Source organism: Ranitomeya imitator, chromosome 3 (genome assembly GCF_032444005.1).
Source record: "Ranitomeya imitator isolate aRanImi1 chromosome 3, aRanImi1.pri, whole genome shotgun sequence".
NCBI lineage: Eukaryota > Metazoa > Chordata > Amphibia > Anura > Dendrobatidae > Ranitomeya > Ranitomeya imitator.
The window spans coordinates 364,485,116-364,505,246 of NC_091284.1; positions in this window are offsets into that span (position 1 = coordinate 364,485,116).

The window sequence follows — 20,131 nt, forward strand, 5'->3', positions numbered from 1 at the left end:
GCCAATTCTTCTCGTATATCCTGAATTTACTTCCGCAATTCTTCCAACAATCTCGGTTTGGTGGCCATTGTCACAGATTTCTCTCTGCTCCAGACCTTCCCTGTCAGAACTTTCACCCCCTGCTCCTGCTTACGCATGCACACTTCGATCCCCACCTCTGAAAAGGTCATACATGGATTTACCCGCAAGTGCTCCCACAAAGCCTTTTTCAGCAGCACGTCAAGCAAGACTGTCACCAACTGGTCCTGCAGCACTATTTCAATGGACCCTATTTCCATCACGTCTTTTCTAGTAATGGCAATTTCGATATCTTGTAGCACATTCATGTACTGGATCACCATCTCCACTTCCCTTTGAACCTGGCAGAATAAGCGCATGCATAACTCCCTTACGCCAGTGGGGTCTCCATGGGTTTCCTCTAGTATTTGTAGCACTTTGTTAAAGATGTCTCATTCCTGGGGGGGCCGTAGCATGACAGAATCCCTCGCCTCTCCATCCAAAGCTATCATGGCAACCTCTGCTTCTAAAGCAGAAGTCATGTGGTGTATACTCATCATCCCCTTGATCTGCTCAGTCCAGCTCCATAATACAGTATTGTTCCCAGTAAACTTGGTAGGTTGTTTAACATGGCTCCCAGGGATATACTGGACCTAGGGCCCACCCCAACTGCTTGGTCTGTCACCTCCGTGCTGTTTAACTGCATACTGTGACTACGCCAAGTGTGAGCAGGAAGCGGGATGCAGTGACGGACAGGAAGCAGAAGAAGAGTTAACAGGTTAATTAACAAAGGTATTACTCCATGCAGGGAGGTGATGGGTAAACAGGGATATGGCAGGGGAAAAGGCCCAGTATAAGGGTGGGTTAAAGTAACAATGGCAATGGATAAAGCAATTGTTCATGAGAGGTTAAACTTATCAGTCCGACGGCTTCTTAGCTGCAGAATCCTAATGCTCAATGGTGGTGGCTTCGCAACTGGCACGTGATGATAGTCATGAAGAAGTTGCAGATCCAGTTCTTAACAGTGGTGACGAGTCCTCGCTGTCTCGAGCGGACTCATGGGTCTGGATTCGCCTTGAAGAGTAAAGAAATGTCTATGATGCCTGAGTGTGGTTCTGCTTGGTAGAACACTACGGGTGAGGTAGGACACAGTTCTATGCAAGTCACCTTCTCTGTCTCAGGCAGCACACGCGCAGCAACAACTGTCCCAAAGCATCTGGCTCTTGCACAGGCACACTGTAGGTCTCTGCTCACATTTACTGTATTTGACAGTCCGTGGTCTAAAGTGCGGGCCTGCGCTGTCACATTGCTTGAAGGATTGAGCACCAATATACTCCTGCTGCGCATGCTGTCTTCCCACCAAGTCTCCTGCTCTCTACCCACGCACAGCCCCTTTTATGTCAGACACGTCCCCTGTTGAAAAGTGCAAAAGTCAGTCCAGGTCAGAAAGCTTTCCCCCATGCAACAATGGTGACAGCCCTGACAGTTCTGAAACCGGCATAAGAAAGGTACCCCCAGTCCAGTCCATCTTCTTACAAAAGCAGAGCATGGGCATAACTTTCTGTGAGACGTAATTGGGGCTAGGTATCTTCCAGAACTTTTAAAAATAGTTGGGAAGAACTGACTAATACTTGTTCCAGGGGATTAATGGTTCTACTCAAGCAGATGAACCATGAGTCACTGGAACTAATTGAGAAAGAGATTGATGGTTTACAGTCGAGTCTGCAGAGGGATACGTCAAGTGATGCCCTAAAGAAATTAAATGAAGAAATTGATGTTGAATTACAAAAGTGGGCTAACGACATTCAAACTACCAAAAAAAAAAATTTAATAGAGATATCCAGGACAAACAACAGTCCAGGGTATACAGATGGCGGAATTCATGGGGTCGGTCACGTCCGAGATCTAGGAACATGTCCTATTCTCGATCCAGATCTACCTCTGTACGTTCAGGCAGATCCAATTATGATGAAGATATAAGATCCAACACATCTCAATCTGAACATGTTCCTACCTCTGAGTCCACTAATAAAAGGATGACCACCAGACAACATGCCAGGAGCAAGGGAGCCGTGGGAGCTACAGCCCGGGGCGACCTTCATGGAGGACTCCAGGTACTAAATATGTCATCACATGTACTTACTGAGTCTCAGTTGGAAGTCCTGAGTAGGGGCTTGACCTTCTCTCCAACGAATTCATTTAATTATTTTACAGCTCTGAAGGACCTACACCTGTTCTCCCGCAAGTTGATTTTGAAAAAGCTACATGGAAAGAAATCTACTACAGATACCATGAGTGAAATTGAAGCACAGACTCTTCGTGATTTGGAGGATTTACTTGAGGAACAGGAGTACCCAAATGCAAGTAAGTTCCCGCCTTCCGTCCTGCCCAGATCTACCAAGTTCCCCCCCTTGTCCCTTAGTCCAGCAGTTGAAATATTTACAAAGCTGGTCAGTGAAGATTTCAAAAAACTATCTACTAGGCGGACTTTCGATAATCTAACCGCTAAACAGCGTCAGGCCATTTTACAGCTGTAATCATTGCAGGACATTGTCTTTAAACCTGCGGACAAGGGGGGAATATTGTTGTCTGGCCAGGTGAGAAATATGAGCAGGAGGCATTTTGTCAGCTTCGGAACTCCAATACCTATCTCAAGTTGTCCTTCAATCCGATGGTCACTTACTTGCGGGAGCTGGAGCGGGTCCTTGTCAGAGCTTTTGAGGGAGGGATCATCCCCAAAAATGATTTGATGGTCAAGTCCCCCAGGACTCCAACTTTTTATTTGTTACCAAAGGTCCACAAGGATGCCCTCGACCCCCCGGGGCATCCAATTGTGTCCGGGATTGGGGGTATATGTGACCATGTGTGTCAATTTATAGATTTTTATCTAAAAACCCTAGTCCAAACTGCCTTCATACATTCGTGACACTACGGACGTCCTGGCGCGGGTCGATGGCATCCTTGTGGATAGTGCAACCCTTCTCGTCACTGCTGACGTAGAGAGTTTGTACACTTGTATTGAACATTCTCATGGGATTGAGGCGGTTCACTTCTTCCTGGGGACCTCCGACCTGGACGGCCCTCTACATGGATTAATCCTCGAGCTGTTGGACTATGTCCTTACCCACAATTTTTTTGTCTTTAAAGATGCTTTTTATTTACAGAAGCGTGGCATGGCCATGGGCGCAGCCTGCGCACCCTCATACGCCAATCTCTTCCTGGGTTACTGGGAGAGATTCCTTTTCGGCGACGAGGGCCCGCCGGCCGCCTCCCATATGCTGTGCTGGTATCGCTTCATTGATGATATTCTTTTTTTGTGGGACGGGACCGTCCACCAGCTCGAGGATTTTATGGGTACACTGAATGATAATACTTCTAACATCAGACTCACATATACTTATAGTGATGTCACGGTCGATTTCCTGGATGTCCGCCTGGAGGTCGATACTCATCGGCGCATCCAGGTGGACGTCTTCAGGAAATCAACTGCTGTTAATTCGTTATTACATGCCTCATCGGCACATGACCCATCCACAATTCGGGCCGTCCTCGTCAGACAGGGATATAGCCAGAGATCTGTCAAGCATGGCTATGACCGAGCCAGAAAAACCCAACGTGAGACTCTATTACACCCGCATAGTAGACGGACTGATAGGGATGGAGCCGGTTCCATCCATTTTATTTCTACTTACAATCATGAGTGGAATAACAAGCGCTCCATCCTTGTCAAACATTGGTCCGTCCTTGGCACTGAGCCCTCCCTGGCGGCCTCCCTTGGCCCATTTACACGGATGACCTCTAGGAGGTGTAAAAACTTATATGATCTATTGGTGCGTAGCCACTATGTCCCCACCCCGAACAACCCATTTGGTACTAGTGGTCCCAACCGGGGATGTTTTCCGTGCGGGCACTGTCTTGCCTGCACCAATGTCCTGCGCTGCTCTAGTTTCGCTTCTACTGATGGAACTAGAGAATTTGACATCAGAGAACGGATTTCATGTAGTACAACCAATGTAATTTATTACGCTACATTTCCTTGCCCCATGGTTTATGTGGGGTTAACTATTCGGGAACTTAGAGTCCAAGTTCGTGAGCATGTGCGGGACATTGGTGTGGCCAGGACAGTGTCAGACATATCTGATCTTAAATCAATTTCACACCGTTTTAGGTCGCATCATAAATGCGACGCTAAACGTCTTAAGGTAACGGGAATTGATGTCTTACATCTGGGGATTTGGGGTGGGGACAACAAAAACTTTTAGCACAAAAAGAAACAAAATGGATAGTGCAGCTCGGCACCATGTCACCGAATGGCTTAAATGAAGCACTTAGTTTTGCCTCCTATCTATGAGCAATTTTACTATTGTTATGCTCCATTAGTGCCCATGGTGTGTTTTATGTAAAATGAACCTCCTGCTCCCCATCATATACATTTGAAAATCCCCCCTTCTTGGCCTCCATCCCCTTTTCGGTCGTGATGTTGTTTTTAATATTTTATTTTTTGCATCTTATTTTAATGCTTGTTTTCTTTTTACATTATTAGTGATCTGAATAGACTTGGTGCCTAAGGTTTTCCCTATGAATGTGCTTCTGGCCCTGCCAATACTCGTGATTGATGCCACCCCAACTCTAGGGGAACCTGATAAAAAATTTTTCAAGAAGAAGCATGATTCCTTCTGCTGTCTACCATAATGGACACTGCTCTCTTGAATAGAGGAACTTTTACCTGGAATGTGGACTTGATGTACTGTGACGGGACTATTTCATTAATATGTGTCCTTTCTTATGTTTTGTTATTGCAGAAACGCATATACCGGGTCTCTGATCTGTTGTGGGGTGATTGGCATGATATGGAATGATTATCCACGCTCCTTGTTTTGAACACACTTCTCATTGGTGGCCGTGCGTGTCGCGCTGCGGTCCGCTGTGTACTGGTGTGGATCGGCATCTCTTGGCCTCGTTCGCACGCCCCAGGTGCTGTTTTGCTCCCCGCGCGTGCGCTCTTGTCCTGACGCCGAGCTCCACGGCCAGGACCTGTCGGACGCAGCGCGCATGCGCCGACAGCACAACCATGATTGGCCGCCGAGTACCATGTGATCAGAGTCAGGGGCTATTTCAAGGTCCTTTTCGGCACAAAGTGGTTATCCCCTTGAGGAAGCGGTACTGTGCTGCCGCGAAACGCGCGTTGGGGTCCACCTCCCGGCTGTCTCCCCACCTCGCCCCATTATTGGTAAGTCTTGCACCGATACCAACCACCTTACTTTGTGGTGTTACCATGGAGTCCTACTTATGGACACTTGTTTGGTAGGCTGGTGCTTCATTTAGGCTAGGCCTATTGTGGTCCTTTTTTTGCATACAGCACTTTACTACGTGTGATCATTGGGGGGGCTTTTTGTATACTTCCCATTTGGGGAGCATCATTTGTGGGTTTGGGATGGGGGTTTTCTTCAGCATTTCCTAGGCATTCATTTTGTTCTTGTTACTACATAATGTTAATTGCTATTGAATTTCATGTTTGATTATTAACTATTTATGGAATAAACATTGTTTGATATTATGTTCATTGATGCTCTGTATCTTTCTCCTCAAATTAATTAAGGTATTTTTTGAGCTGATTTAGTGAGTTCGGGGGGTGGCTGGTAAGATTTCCGCCAGACCTCGTTTTTCACAATATGCATTTGGGATTTTTGTTAACAATGGTGACAGCCCCGACAGTTCTGAAACCGGCATAAGAAAGGTACCCCCAGTCCAGTCCATCTTCTTACAATAGCAGAGCATGGGCATAACTTTCTGTGAGACATAATTGGGGCTAGGTATCTTCCAGAACGGCTAAGGTAATGGCAACAATACTCAAAAAGACATCATATTCCATAAAATGGTACAGCAGTGAGTGTAAAATAAGCAACCTGACCAATTGAGACTCTTTGAGATCTAGGAGTATGACAAGCAGTACCGTTGACTAAAATTATACCAAAACAAAATTGTTGTGATACAAGTGTATACATTTTTTCTTCACTATCCAATAGTATAAAATTCTGTGACACATCCTTTCCCACATCCTGATTTTACCAGTACTGGAAAAACAAGTACCATTGTTATCAGTGTTACGTGTCGGTGTGAAGTCCGAGTGCATGTTTGCATCATCTGCAAGGCAACTGTGTGCCATCTGTGTGTACGTGTGCGTCATCCGTGTGTTGCCGTGTGCTGTCCTTATGCTGTTCGTGTCACACGTATCAGAATAAAATGCCAGCAACCTCCCAAGAAATGGCACATCACACACCCTGATGTAGTCCACGTTCTCCAATATTCCTAGTGTCTCTGAATAGCAGTAAAGTACTGTCATTCACATGCTAGGTAGTGACAACAACTCTCATCAGAGCTGCTTGCTCCAGCTGAATGCAGTGTTGAGCCAGCAGCTCTGATGAGAGTTGTCACTACCCGGCACCTGTGGATGCTGGATACATTGGGGAATGTGGATTACATTGAAGAAGCTTCATGCAAACATTTTTGGTAATAAATTGGTGACGAGGGATAGTATTGGGGAGTCTTTATTCAAATAAAATATTTTTTTCTATGTGTTTTTTTTTATTACTAGGTTAGTAATGGAGGAGTCTGATAAACACCTCTCGATCACTAACCCCTAGACTTGATGCCAGCTGACACTATACTGCTGACTCCACCCCTAGAAAATATAACCACAATTACCCTGGTGCAGTGACAATCAGGAAGAGCCGAGCAAAGCACCAGAATTTGCCCATCTAATGGTTTTTCTTTAAGCCTCGATGACAGCATGCAGCCGGTCAATCACAGTAATGTCAGTAGCCAACATGGTTACGGCTTTACTGTGTATAGCAGGGAATACCCATATGATTATTGACAGTTTAACAAAAGCAAAACATGAGGGTCGTGGGCACGATCACCCAGGACTAGTGTTGAGCATTCCGATACCGCAAGTATCGGGTATCGGCCGATACTTGCGGTATCGGAATTCCGATACCGAGTTCCGATACTTTTGTGGTATCGGGAATCGGTATCAGATCCATGTTAATGTGTAAAATAAAGAATTAAAATAAAAAATATTGATATGCTCACCTCTCCGGAGGCCCCTGGACATCACCGCTGGTAACCGGTAGCCTTCTTTGCTTAAAATGAGCGCGTTTAGGGCCTTCCATGATGTCATGGCTTCCGATTGGTCGCGTGCCGCTCATGTGACCGCCACGCGACCAATCACAAGCCGCGACGTCATTCTCAGGCCCTAAACTCCTCATTCTAGGAATTTAGGACCTGAGAATGACGTCACGGCTTGTGATTGGTCGCGTGGCGGTCACATGAGCGGTACGCGACCAATCAGAAGCCGTGACGTAATGGAAGGCCCTAAACGCGCTCATTTTAAGCAAAGAAGGCTACCGGTTACCAGCGGTGATGTCCAGGGGCCTCCGGAGAGGTGAGCATATCAATATTTTTTATTTTAATTCTTTATTTTACACATTAATATGGATCCCAGGGCCTGAAGGAGAGTTTCCTCTCCTTTAGATCCTGGGAACCATCAGGATACCTTCCGATACTTGGTGTCCCCTTGACTTGTATTGGTATCGGGTATCGGTATCGGCGATATCCGATACTTTTCGGGTATCGGACGATACTATCCGATGCCGATACTTTCAAGTATCGGACAGTATCGCTCAACACTACCCATGACATTTGATTGACTTATGAGAATACATGAGCACACTGATGCTTAATCAAGTATTGAGCCGTGGTGAGCATGCTTGAACATCACTATGTTAGGGCTGGCGGAACGCACTGAGTATATTTAGATATTATTATTAGTGCGTTCGCCCGGGGTCCACCATGCAGGAGACCAACCTGCTGCTAGCAAATGGTGGCACAATATGGCGGTAGAAGCGAAATCTGTTACTTCACAGAGTCGAATAGAAGGGAAAACGGTGTGCCCTGTTAGCGTCACAGGGGAACACAGATGCCTAACAGAGCAAAAGCAATCAGTGGTCAGGGAGTAGCAAGCACACAAACACCTCCTCTCCGGTGGAGCTGGAATTCTAATGGCTTTACGCCAGCCCTGAATTCACCATATAAACTCCTCACTGGAGGTGGCGGTATTCTAGTGGCTTATTTCAGCCGGACCCTGACCACAAGCAGACAAGACCACTGAATAGCTAAAGCTCATAACTAGCGTTGAGCGATATCTTCCGATACTCGGAAATATCGGTATCGGATTGGATCGGCCGATATCCAAAAAATAACGGATATCGCAGATACCGATACCCGATACCAATGCAACTCAATGGGACAAAAATATCGGAATTAAAATAAACCCTTTCTTTCCTTGTAGGTTAATTCTACATGAAGGAAAACAGCTAAGAATAATGTAAGATGTACAGTTAGGGCCAGAAATATTTGGACAGTGACACAAGTTTTGTTATTTTAGCTGTTTACAAAAACATGTTCAGAAATACAATTATATATAACTAGATGGCAGCCCGATTCTAAAGAATCGGGAGTCTAGAATCCATATATACTTTATTTATTCAAATGTAAGAATAATACAATTAATAAATAATAGTAAGAAAGAACAAAAATAATAGGCAGTATATGGAGAAAACACCAAACAAAAGTTCAAAATTGGTGTGAAAATGTCACTGAACCACTTCACAACTAAAAATATATAGTTTTGGTAAATGGCATTATCATTTTTTGACGAAATTCGGCAGGAGCTTGAAGAGCAACGTCACTGGGCCCGCCTCCACGCAGTAGAAACTTGCTGTGAGGTAAAAATTCAAAAATCACACCAAAATGGCGGGCGGAGTGTGTCACAGTATGGCACGTTTCTGATTGGTCGCTCGCAGCAGGCGGCAACCAATCAGACACTGGACACTGTTGACGTCACTTATCTCCGGACATTAGCTCCGGACATTAGCTCCGGACATTAGCTCCGAACAGGAAGTTGGCATAAATTGCAGGAAGTAGTATTCTAGGCAATTATATATTAGATATGGGCTGAAAGTGCACACTCCCAGCTGCAATATGATAGTTTCCACATCCAAATCGGAGAAAGGGTTTAGGAATCATAGCTCTGTAATGCATAGCGTCCTCTTTTTCAAGGGACCAAAAGTAATTGGACAATGGACTCTAAGGGCTGCAATTAACTCTGAAGGCGTCTCCCTCGTTAACCTGTAATCAATGAAGTAGTTAAAAGGTCAGGGGTGGATTCCAGGTGTGTGGTTTTGCATTTGGAAGCTGTTGCTGTGAGCAGACAACATGCGGTCAAAGGAACTCTCAATTGAGGTGAAGCAGAACATCCTGAGGCTGAAAAAAAAGAAAAAATCCATCAGAGAGATAGCAGACATGCTTGGAGTAGCAAAATCAACAGTTGGGTACATTCTGAGAAAAAAGGAATTGACTGGTGAGTAGTGTTGAGCATTCCGATACCGCAAGTATCGGGTATCGGCCGATACTTGCGGTATCGGAATTCCGATACCGAGATCCGATACTTTTGTGGTATCGGGTATCGGTATCGGATACATAGAGATGTGTAAAATAAAGAATTAAAATAAAAAATATTGATATATTTACCTCTCTGGCGGCCCCTGGACTCAGCGCGGGTAACCGGCAGGCTTCGTTGTTCAAAATCAGCACTTTTAGGACCTGAGAATCACGTCCCGGCTTCTGATTGGTCGCGGGCCGCCCATGTGACCGCCACGCGACCAATCACAAGCCGCGACGTCACCGCAAGCTATTAACGCGCTCATTTTAAAAAATGAGCGCGTTAATGACTTTCAAAGACGTAGCGGCTTGTGATTGGCCGCAGCCGCGACCAATCACAAGCCGCTACGTCTTTGAAAGTCATTAATGCGCTCATTTTTAAAAATGAGCGCGTTAATAGCTTGCGGTGACGTCGCGGCTTGTGATTGGTCGCGGCCACGCGACCAATCACAAGCCGCTACTAGAGTTGAGCGACCTTGACCTTTTTAGAGTCGAGCCGGGTTTCGCGAAACCCGACTATCTCAAAAGTCGGGTCGAGTGAAATCGGCCGATTATGACGTAAAGTCGGGATCGACCGAAACACGAAACCCAATGCAAGTCAATGGGGCAGCATAGTCGGCAGTGAGTGGGGGCCAGGAAAACACCTAGAGTGCCCATTTTAATGTAAAAACCATCCATTCTTCTTAATGAAGCTTGTCAAGCGTAATTTACCTTATAATAATTGGAAGGCATTTGAAATTGGGGGTCATTTGGCTAAAGTTGTGTGGGGTAGGGCTGGTTCAAGTAATTAGTGGGCCCAGGAAATCTGGACCACGTCACGGCAGTGGAGCAGGGAGAGGTAAGTATTTCAACTTTGCAAGTGCTGTGATCCTGAGCAAGCAGGGGGGGCCCACTTGTTGGCATTGGCACTGGCACAGGGCCCCTCAAAGTACAGCGGTGTGTTTGCACGGCGGGGGCGCCTCCCACCGGCAGCAACACTTTTGCGTACTATGAGAGGCCCTGTGCCAGTGACGTCGCCAACTAGTATTCCTCCCCCCACCTGATGAAGGAACCTGCACTTTCATCTGCACCTTCCTCTTTGTCCCCGTGTAAGGTGGTATGGTATGCGGGAAGAGCAACCTGACTTTCAGCAGGGTCACAATGTTGTTGTGTAGCATGCACGGGGAATGTTGCGTTATGGGTCAATGTACCAGCAGACTCATCTATCACTGGCTGGGCAATGGGCACGATGAAGTGGAAACACAGATATAGGCCCATAGAATAAAGTGGGCTAAATGCAGTTCAAAATTGGTAACACAGGAATAACCAGGGGGCATTGCAGTGGAGGACTACTGGAATGAGAGGCTGACACAGAGAGTAGGGCCAAATCAGTAAGTAGTCGAAATGCAGTTCAAAATTGGCAACCGTAGTAAACAGGCGGCACAGCTTTGTTGAGTGGAGGAGAACAGCAAGGAGTGGCAGACACCGATAGTAGGCCCCAACCCAACTAGTAGGCCAAATGCAGTCTAACATTAACAACTACTTAACGAGAGCCTGAAAATGGAATTTCAGGACAGGAAACCAGGAGAACAGCAAGGAGTGGCAGACACCGATAGTAGGCCCCAAACCAACTAGTACGCCAAATGCAGTTGTTCCATTTAACCACAATTTAATGAGAGCCTGAAGATAGAAGCTCAGGAAAGGCAACCTGGGGAACACCTTGGAGTGTAACACACCATCTCTCTCCACCCCATACCCATTTTGTAGGCCTAATGCAGTGTACTTTTCTACAACTACTAAACGAGAGTCGGAAGACCGAAGCAATGGCAAGGAAACCTGGGGAACACCTTGGAGTGTAACACACCATCTCTCTCCACCCCATACCCATTTTGTAGGCCTAATGCAGTGTAGTTTCCAAGAACTACTAAACGAGAGCCGGAAGATCGAAGCTCAGGAAAGGCAACCTGGGGAACACCTTGGAGTGTAACACACCCTCTCTCTACACCCCATACCCAATTTGAAGGCCTAATGCAGCGTAGTTTCCAACAACTATTAAACGAGAGCCGGAAGATCGAAGCTCAGGAAAGGCAACCTGGGGAACACCTTGGAGTGGAACACAACGTCTCTCTACACCACGGAAGGGCTGATTCTTAGGAAGGAAGGCTGTTGGAAATAAGCATTGCGCGTCCGAGGGTGATTATATTCTTATTAGGTATATACTCACCCTCGGACGCGCCCTGCTTCTTTATTTGGAATGAATGTTTATTTGCAATGTGGTGTTGACTTTCTCTATTATTTTTGTAATTAATGATTTTATTATTTTCATTGTTTTGCATCTTCTCGGCAATAATATAAAGAAGACGCGACAGGACAACACTCGGTGGATGCCATATGTGTGTTTTCAATTGAAAAAACCTTTCAGTTAACTACTTGCAGGAGAAAGTAATTGTAGCTGGTGGCCATTTTTAGTACTGTACCAGATTTTAGTTGTGTGTTTGTTTTTAATGTTAAAATGTCTGCATTTGATATCTCACCAGTATTTTCTTTTTTATAAGCAAAATACTTTTTTTTTTATTTTATGATGTTGGTTCAAGGGGTACACGGGCAGCAGTAGACAGGTCAGTGGAGGCCTAGTGGAAGGAGGGACCGCAGACAGGCTTCGAAGCCCTAACATAATAAATTGGGCTGCCTGTAGGCAATTTAAAATTGGTTCCAGGGGAACACGGGCAGCAGTAGACAGGTCAGTGGAGGCCTAGAGGAAGGAGGGACCGCAGATGCGCCAATGTTTCCCCCATACCAAATTTGTAGGCCTAATGCAGTGTAGTTTCCAACAACTACTAAACGAGAGCCGAAATATCGAAGCTCAGGAAAGGCAACCTGGGGAACACCTTGGAGTGTAACACACCCTCTCTCTACACCCCATACCCAATTTGAAGGCCTAATGCAGTGTAGTTTCCAAGAACTACTAAACGAGAGCCGGAAGATCGAAGCTCAGGAAAGGCAACCTGGGGAACACCTTGGAGTGTAACACACCCTCTCTCTACACCCCATACCCAATTTGAAGGCCTAATGCAGTGTAGTTTCCAAGAACTACTAAACGAGAGCCGGAAGATCGAAGCTCAGGAAAGGCAACCTGGGGAACACCTTGGAGTGGAACACACCATCTCTCTACACCCCATAACCAATTTGAAGGCCTAATGCAGCGTAGTTTCCAACAACTACTAAACGAGAGCCGGAAGATCGAAGCTCAGGAAAGGCAACCTGGGGAACACCTTGGAGTGGAACACACCATCTCTCTACACCCCATACCCAAATTGAAGGCCTAATGCAGCGTAGTTTCCAACAACTACTAAACGAGAGCCGGAAGATCGAAGCTCAGGAAAGGCAACCTGGGGAACACCTTGGAGTGGAACACACCATCTCTCCACACCCCATACCCAATTTGAAGGCCTAATGCAGCGTAGTTTCCAACAACTACTAAACGAGAGCCGGAAGATCGAAGCTCAGGAAAGGCAACCTGGGGAACACCTTGGAGTGGAACACACCATCTCTCTACACCCCATACCCAATTTGAAGGCCTAATGCAGCGTAGTTTCCAACAACTACTAAACGAGAGCCGGAAGATCGAAGCTCAGGAAAGGCAACCTGGGGAACACCTTGGAGTGGAACACACCATCTCTCTACACCCCATACCCAATTTGAAGGCCTAATGCAGCGTAGTTTCCAACAACTACTAAACGAGAGCCGGAAGATCGAAGCTCAGGAAAGGCAACCTGGGGAACACCTTGGAGTAGAACACACCATCTCTCTACACCCCATACCCAATTTGAAGGCCTAATGCAGCGTAGTTTCCAACAACTACTAAACGAGAGCCGGAAGATCGAAGCTCAGGAAAGGCAACCTGGGGAACACCTTGGAGTGTAACACAACATCTCTCTACACCACGGAAGGGCTGATTCTTAGGAAGGAAGGCTGTTGGAAATAAGCATTGCGCGTCCGAGGGTGATTATATTCTTATTAGGTATATACTCACCCTCGGACGCGCCCTGCTTCTTTATTTGGAATGAATGTTTATTTGCAATGTGGTGTTGACTTTCTCTATTATTTTTGTAATTAATGATTTTATTATTTTCATTGTTTTGCATCTTCTCGGCAATAATATAAAGAAGACGCGACAGGACAACACTCGGTGGATGCCATATGTGTGTTTTCAATTGAAAAAACCTTTCAGTTAACTACTTGTAGGAGAAAGTAATTGTAGCTGGTGGCCATTTTTAGTGCTGTACCAGATTTTAGTTGTGTGTTTGTTTTTAATGTTAAAATGTCTGCATTTGATATCTCTCCAGTATTTTCTTTTTTGTAAGCAAAATACTTATTTTTATATTTTCTGATGTTGGTTCCAGGGGTACACGGGCAGCAGTGCCCTGGTCAGTGTAGTAGTAGTTGAAAGAATGGACCGCAGACAGGCATCGAAGGCCTAAAATAAAAAAATTGGGCTGGCTGTAGGCAATTTTAAATTGGTTCCAGGGGTACACGAGCAGCAGTGGTGTGGTCAGTGGAGGCCTAGTGGAAGGAGTGACCGTAGACAGGCATCGAAGGCCTAAAATAATAACACATGGCTGTAGGCAATTTTAAATTGGTTCCAGGGGTACACGGGCAGCAGTGGTGTGGTCAGTGGAGGCCTAGTGGAAGGAGTCACCGCAGACAGGCATCGAAGGCCTAAAATAATAACACATGGCTGTAGGCAATTTTAAATTGGTTCCAGGGGTACACGGGCAGCAGTGGTGTGGTCAGTGGAGGCCTAGTGGAAGGAGTGACCGCAGACAGGCATCGAAGGCCTAAAATAATAACACATGGCTGTAGGCAATTTTAAATTGGTTCCAGGGGTACACGGGCAGCAGTGGTGTGGTCAGTGGAGGCCTAGTGGAAGGAGTCACCGCAGACAGGCATCGAAGGCCTAAAATAATAACACATGGCTGTAGGCAATTTTAAATTGGTTCCAGGGGTACACGGGCAGCAGTGGTGTGGTCAGTGGAGGCCTAGTGGAAGGAGTCACCGCAGACAGGCATCAAAGGCCTATAATAATAACACATGGCTGTAGGCAATTTTAAATTGGTTCCAGGGGTACACGGGCAGCAGTGGTGTGGTCAGTGGAGGCCTAGTGGAAGGAGTCACCGCAGACAGGCATCGAAGGCCTAAAATAATAACACATGGCTGTAGGCAATTTTAAATTGGTTCCAGGGGTACACAGGCAGCAGTGGTGTGGTCAGTGGAGGCCTAGTGGAAGGAGTGACCACAGACAGGCATCGAAGGCCTAACATAACAAAAATGTCAATACAATGGTATTGTCAGTGGCAGGCATTGAAGGATGTCAGCGCATAGACTAAACATTGGTGGAGCTGTGAGATAATTTTGCAAGTGGTAGAGCACTGTTTGAGCTGGGGTGGGGGGAAACTGTCTTGTGGCCGGCGGTACAGGCCCAGGGCCCCTCATATTACAACGGTGTGTCTGACGTTGGGTGCGCACCACCACCGCCAGAGACACTTTATTGTACTAGGAGGGACCCAGTGGCAGTGCCGTCGACCAAAAGCGGGCTCACCCACCTCTTCAGACAAACTGCACTCTCACGGGTGCTGTCGCCAAGTGTCGATACCACGGCCCCGTGTGGGGAGTTTGGCCATTTAGTGAGGTGTAAACATGTCGTATGCTGGACAATCAGGTGCTGAAAATTACGAGATTGGAAAAGGCATTCAGAATAGTCCACAGGCAAGACCTTTTCATAGGAAAGCTAGGTGCCAGCCGGGCAAGGTGGGGCAAAAGATTTCGAAATCCAGTTGTGGTTCATTTTAATGAAGGTTAGATCATCTACATTTTGGGTAGCCAGACGAGTCCTTTTTTCTGTTAGTATTGAACCTGCAGCACTGAATACTCTTTCTGATAGGACACTAGCTGCCGGGCAAGCAAGCTCCTGCAATGCATATTCTGCCAATTCTGGCCAGGTGTCTAATTTTGATGCCCAGTAAACAAATGGGAATGACGGTTGAGGGAGAACATCGATAAGGGATGAAAAATAGTTTGTAACCATACTGGACAAATGTTGTCTCCTGTCACTTTGAATTGATGCTGCAGTACCTGTCCTGTCTGCGGTCATAGCAAAATCACTCCACAACCTGGTCAGAAAACCCCTCTGGCCAACGCCACTTCTGATTTCTGCCCCTCTAACTCCTCTGGTCTGCTGGCCCCTGCAGCTCGTGTGAGAACGATCACGGGCGCTGTGTGCAGGGAATGCCATAAGCAAACGGTCAACAAGAGTTGATTGTTTGGTTGCTAATATTAGTTCCAAGTTCTCATGTGGCATTATATTTTGCAATTTGCCTTTTATAGTGAGGATCAAGGAGGCAGGCCAACCAGTAATCGTCATCATTCATCATTTTAGTTATGCGTGTGTCCCTTTTGAGGATACGTAAGGCATAATCCGCCATGTGGGCCAAAGTTCCAGTTCTCAAATCTGCGGTTGTGCTTGGTTGAGGGGCAGTTTCAGGCAAATCCACGTCACTTGTGTCCCTCAAAAAACCAGAACCCGGCCTTGCCGCGCCACCAATTTCCAGTGGCCCCGGAAAAGCTTCCTCATTAAAAATATAATCATCCCCATCATCCTCCTCGTCCTCCTCTTCGCCCGCTACCTCGTCCTGTACACTGCCCTGGCCAGACAATGGCTGACTGTCATCAAGGCTTTCCTCCTCCTCAGCTGCAGACGCCTGATCCTTTATGTGCGTCAAACTTTGCATCAGCAGACGCATTAGGGGGATGCTCATGCTTATTATGGCATTGTCTGCACTAACCAGCCGTGTGCATTCCTCAAAACACTGAAGGACTTGACACATGTCTTGAATCTTCGACCACTGCACACCTGACAACTCCATGTCTGCCATCCTACTGCCTGCCCGTGTATGTGTATCCTCCCACAAAAACATAACAGCCCGCCTCTGTTCACACAGTCTCTGAAACATGTGCAGTGTTGAGTTCCACCTTGTTGTAACGTCTATGATTAGGCGATGCTGGGGAAGGTTCAAAGAACGCTGATAGGTCTGCATACGGCTGGAGTGTACGGGCGAACGGCGGATATGTGAGCAAAGTCCACGCACTTTGAGGAGCAGGTCGGATAACCCCGGATAACTTTTCAGGAAGCACTGCACCACCAGGTTTAAGGTGTGAGCCAGGCAAGGAATGTGTTTCAGTTGGGAAAGGGAGATGGCAGCCATGAAATTCCTTCCGTTATCACTCACTACCTTGCCTGCCTCAAGATCTACAGTGCCCAGCCACGACTGCGTTTCTTTCTGCAAGAACTCGGACAGAACTTCCGCGGTGTGTCTGTTGTCGCCCAAACACTTCATAGCCAATACAGCCTGCTGACGTTTGCCAGTAGCTGCCCCATAATGGGAGACCTGGTGTGCAACAGTGGCAGCTGCGGATGGAGTGGTTGTGCGACTGCGGTCTGTGGACGAGCTCTCGCTTCTGCAGGAGGACGAAGAGGAGGAGGAGGGGGTGCGAACGGCTACAGCCAATTGTTTCCTAGATCGTGGGCTAGGCAGAACTGTCCCAAACTTGCTGTCCCCTGTGGACCCTGCATCCACCACATTTAACCAGTGTGCCGTGATGGACACGTAACGTCCCTGGCCATGCCTACTGGTCCATGCATCTGTTGTCAGGTGCACCTTTGTGCTCACAGATTGCCTGAGTGCATGGACGATGCGCTCTTTAACATGCTGGTGGAGGGCTGGGATGGCTTTTCTGGAAAAAAAGTGTCGACTGGGTAGCTCGTAGCGTGGTACAGCGTAGTCCATCAGGGCTTTGAAAGCTTCGCTTTCAACTAACCAGTAGGGCATCATCTCTAACGAGATTAGTCTAGCTATGTGTGCGTTCAAACCCTGTGTACGCGGATGCGAGGCTAAGTACTTCCTTTTTCTAACCATAGTCTCATGTAGGGTGAGCTGGACTGGAGAGCTGCAGATCGTGGAACTAGCGGGGGTGCCGGTGGACATGGCAGACTGAGAGACGGTGGGAGATGGTATTGTTGCCACCGGTGCCCTAGATGCAGTGTTTCCTACTACGAAACTGGTGATTCCCTGACCCTGAAGGCTTTGGCCTGGCAAAGAAACCTGCACAGATACTGCAGGTGGTGCGGAAAATGGTGGCCCTACACTGCCGGAAGGGATGTTGCGTTGCTGACTAGCTTCATTGGCCGAGGGTGCTACAACCTTAAGGGACGTTTGGTAGTTAGTCCAGGCTTGCAAATGCATGGTAGTTAAATGTCTATGCATGCAACTTGTATTGAGACTTTTCAGATTCTGTCCTCTGCTTAAGGTAGTTGAACATTTTTGACAGATGACTTTGCGCTGATCAATTGGATGTTGTTTAAAAAAATGCCAGACTGCACTCTTTCTAGCATCGGATACCTTTTCAGGCATTGCAGACTGAGCTTTAACCGGATGGCCACGCTGTCCTCCAACAGGTTTTAGCTTTGCCACGCGTTTTGGGCAAGATACGGGCCCGGCAGATGGAACCTGTTGCGATGTTGATGCCTGCTGTGGCCCCTCCTCCTCCGCTTCAGAACTGCTGCCGCCTGCACCCTGTTCCCCCAATGGCTGCCAATCGGGGTCAAGAACTGGGTCATCTATTACCTCTTCTTGTAGCTCGTGTGCAACTTTGTCTGTGTCACCGTGGCGGTCGGTGGTATAGCGTTCGTGATGGGGCAACATAGTCTCATCAGGGTCTGATTCTTGATCAGCACCCTGCGATGGCAATGTTGTGGTCTGAGTCAAAGGACCAGGATAGTAGTCTGGCTGTGGCTGTGCATCAGTGCACTCCATGTCAGATTCAACTTGTAATGGGCATGGACTGTTAACTGCTTCACTTTCTAAGCCAGGGACGGTATGTGTAAAGAGCTCCATGGAGTAACCCGTTGTGTCGCCTGCTGCATTCTTCTCTGTTGTTGTTTTTGCTGAAGAGGACAAGGAAGCGACTTGTCCCTGACCGTGAACATCCACTAACGACGCGCTGCTTTGACATTTACCAGTTTCACGAGAGGAGGCAAAAGAGCTAGAGGCTGAGTCAGCAAGATAAGCCAAAACTTGCTCTTGCTGCTCCGGCTTTAAAAGCGGTTTTCCTACTCCCAGAAAAGGGAGCGTTCGAGGCCTTGTGTAGCCAGACGACGAACCTGGCTCCACAGCTCCAGACTTAGGTGCAATATTTTTTTTCCCACGACCAGCTGATGCTCCACCACTACCACTACCCTCATTACCAGCTGACAATGAACGCCCCCGGCCACGACCTCTTCCACCAGACTTCCTCATTGTTTTAAAAACGTTAACAAACGAACGGTATTTGTTGCTGTCACACAACTTACACGGTGAGCTATAACTTCAGTATGATTTAGCTACCCCTTTACAGGTGGGTGAGACCACAACGAAAATCAGCCACAATGTTACACACTCTGTTGTTGTTGGCAACAAATGAGATGGCACACACGCAGGACTGTCACTGAAGCGCAAATGTAAATATTTATCTCCCACTGATTTGTGTTTGTTTTTTTTAAAAGGGAGACTTCAGAAAAAAAAAAATAAAAAAAAAAATATTTTTTACAGAAGAATTTATAAAACAAATAAAATGAAATGATTGTTTCAGGGAGAATTTAGGAAAAAAAAAAAAAAAAAAAAGGCTTTGTAGGGCCCACTGAGTGAGAGAGGACGCACACAGGAGTCAGGAGTGGCACACAAGCCCAGAGGCCAATATTAATCTCCCACCGATTGATTTAGTTATTTTTTTTGGTAGATTTTGGAACCCAAATCAAGCAAAAAAATTAATAGGCTTTCTATGGCCCACAATTGGAGAGAGAGAGAGAGATGGCACACCCAGGAGTCAAGACTGGCACACAAGCAGAAAGGGCAATATTAATCTCCCACTGATTTGTTTTTTTTTTTGTTTTTTTCAGGGAGACTTTAGGAAAAAAAAAAATAGAATAAAATGATTTTTTCAGGAAGAATTTAGAAACCAAAGAAAATAAAATGATTTTTTCAGGGAGAATTTAGAAAACAAATAAAACAAAAAAAGGCTTTCTATGGCCCACTGAGTGAGAGATGACGCACACAGGAGTCAGGAGTGGCACACAAGCCCAGAGGCCAATATTTATCTCCCACTGATTGATGTAGTGATTTTTTCAGGTAGATTTTGGAACCCAAATCAAGCTAAAAAAAATAATAGGCTTTCTATGGCCCACAATTGGGGAGAGAGAGAGAGATGGCACACCCAGGAGTCAAGACTGGCACACAAGCAGAAGGGGCAATATGAATCTCCCACAGATTTTTTTTTTTTTTTTTTTCAGGGAGACTTGAGAGAAAAAAAAATACAAAAAAAATGATTTTTTTCAGGAATAATTTAGAAACCAAAGAAAATAAAATGATTGTTTCAGGGAGAATTTAGAAAACAAATAATACAAAAAATAGGCTTTCTAGGGCCCACTGAGTGACAGATGACGCACACAGGAGTCAGGAGTGGCACACAAGCCCAGAGGCCAATACTAATCTCCCACTGATTGATTGATTGATTTTTTAAGGTAGAATTATGAACCCAAATCAACCAAAAAAATAAATAGGCT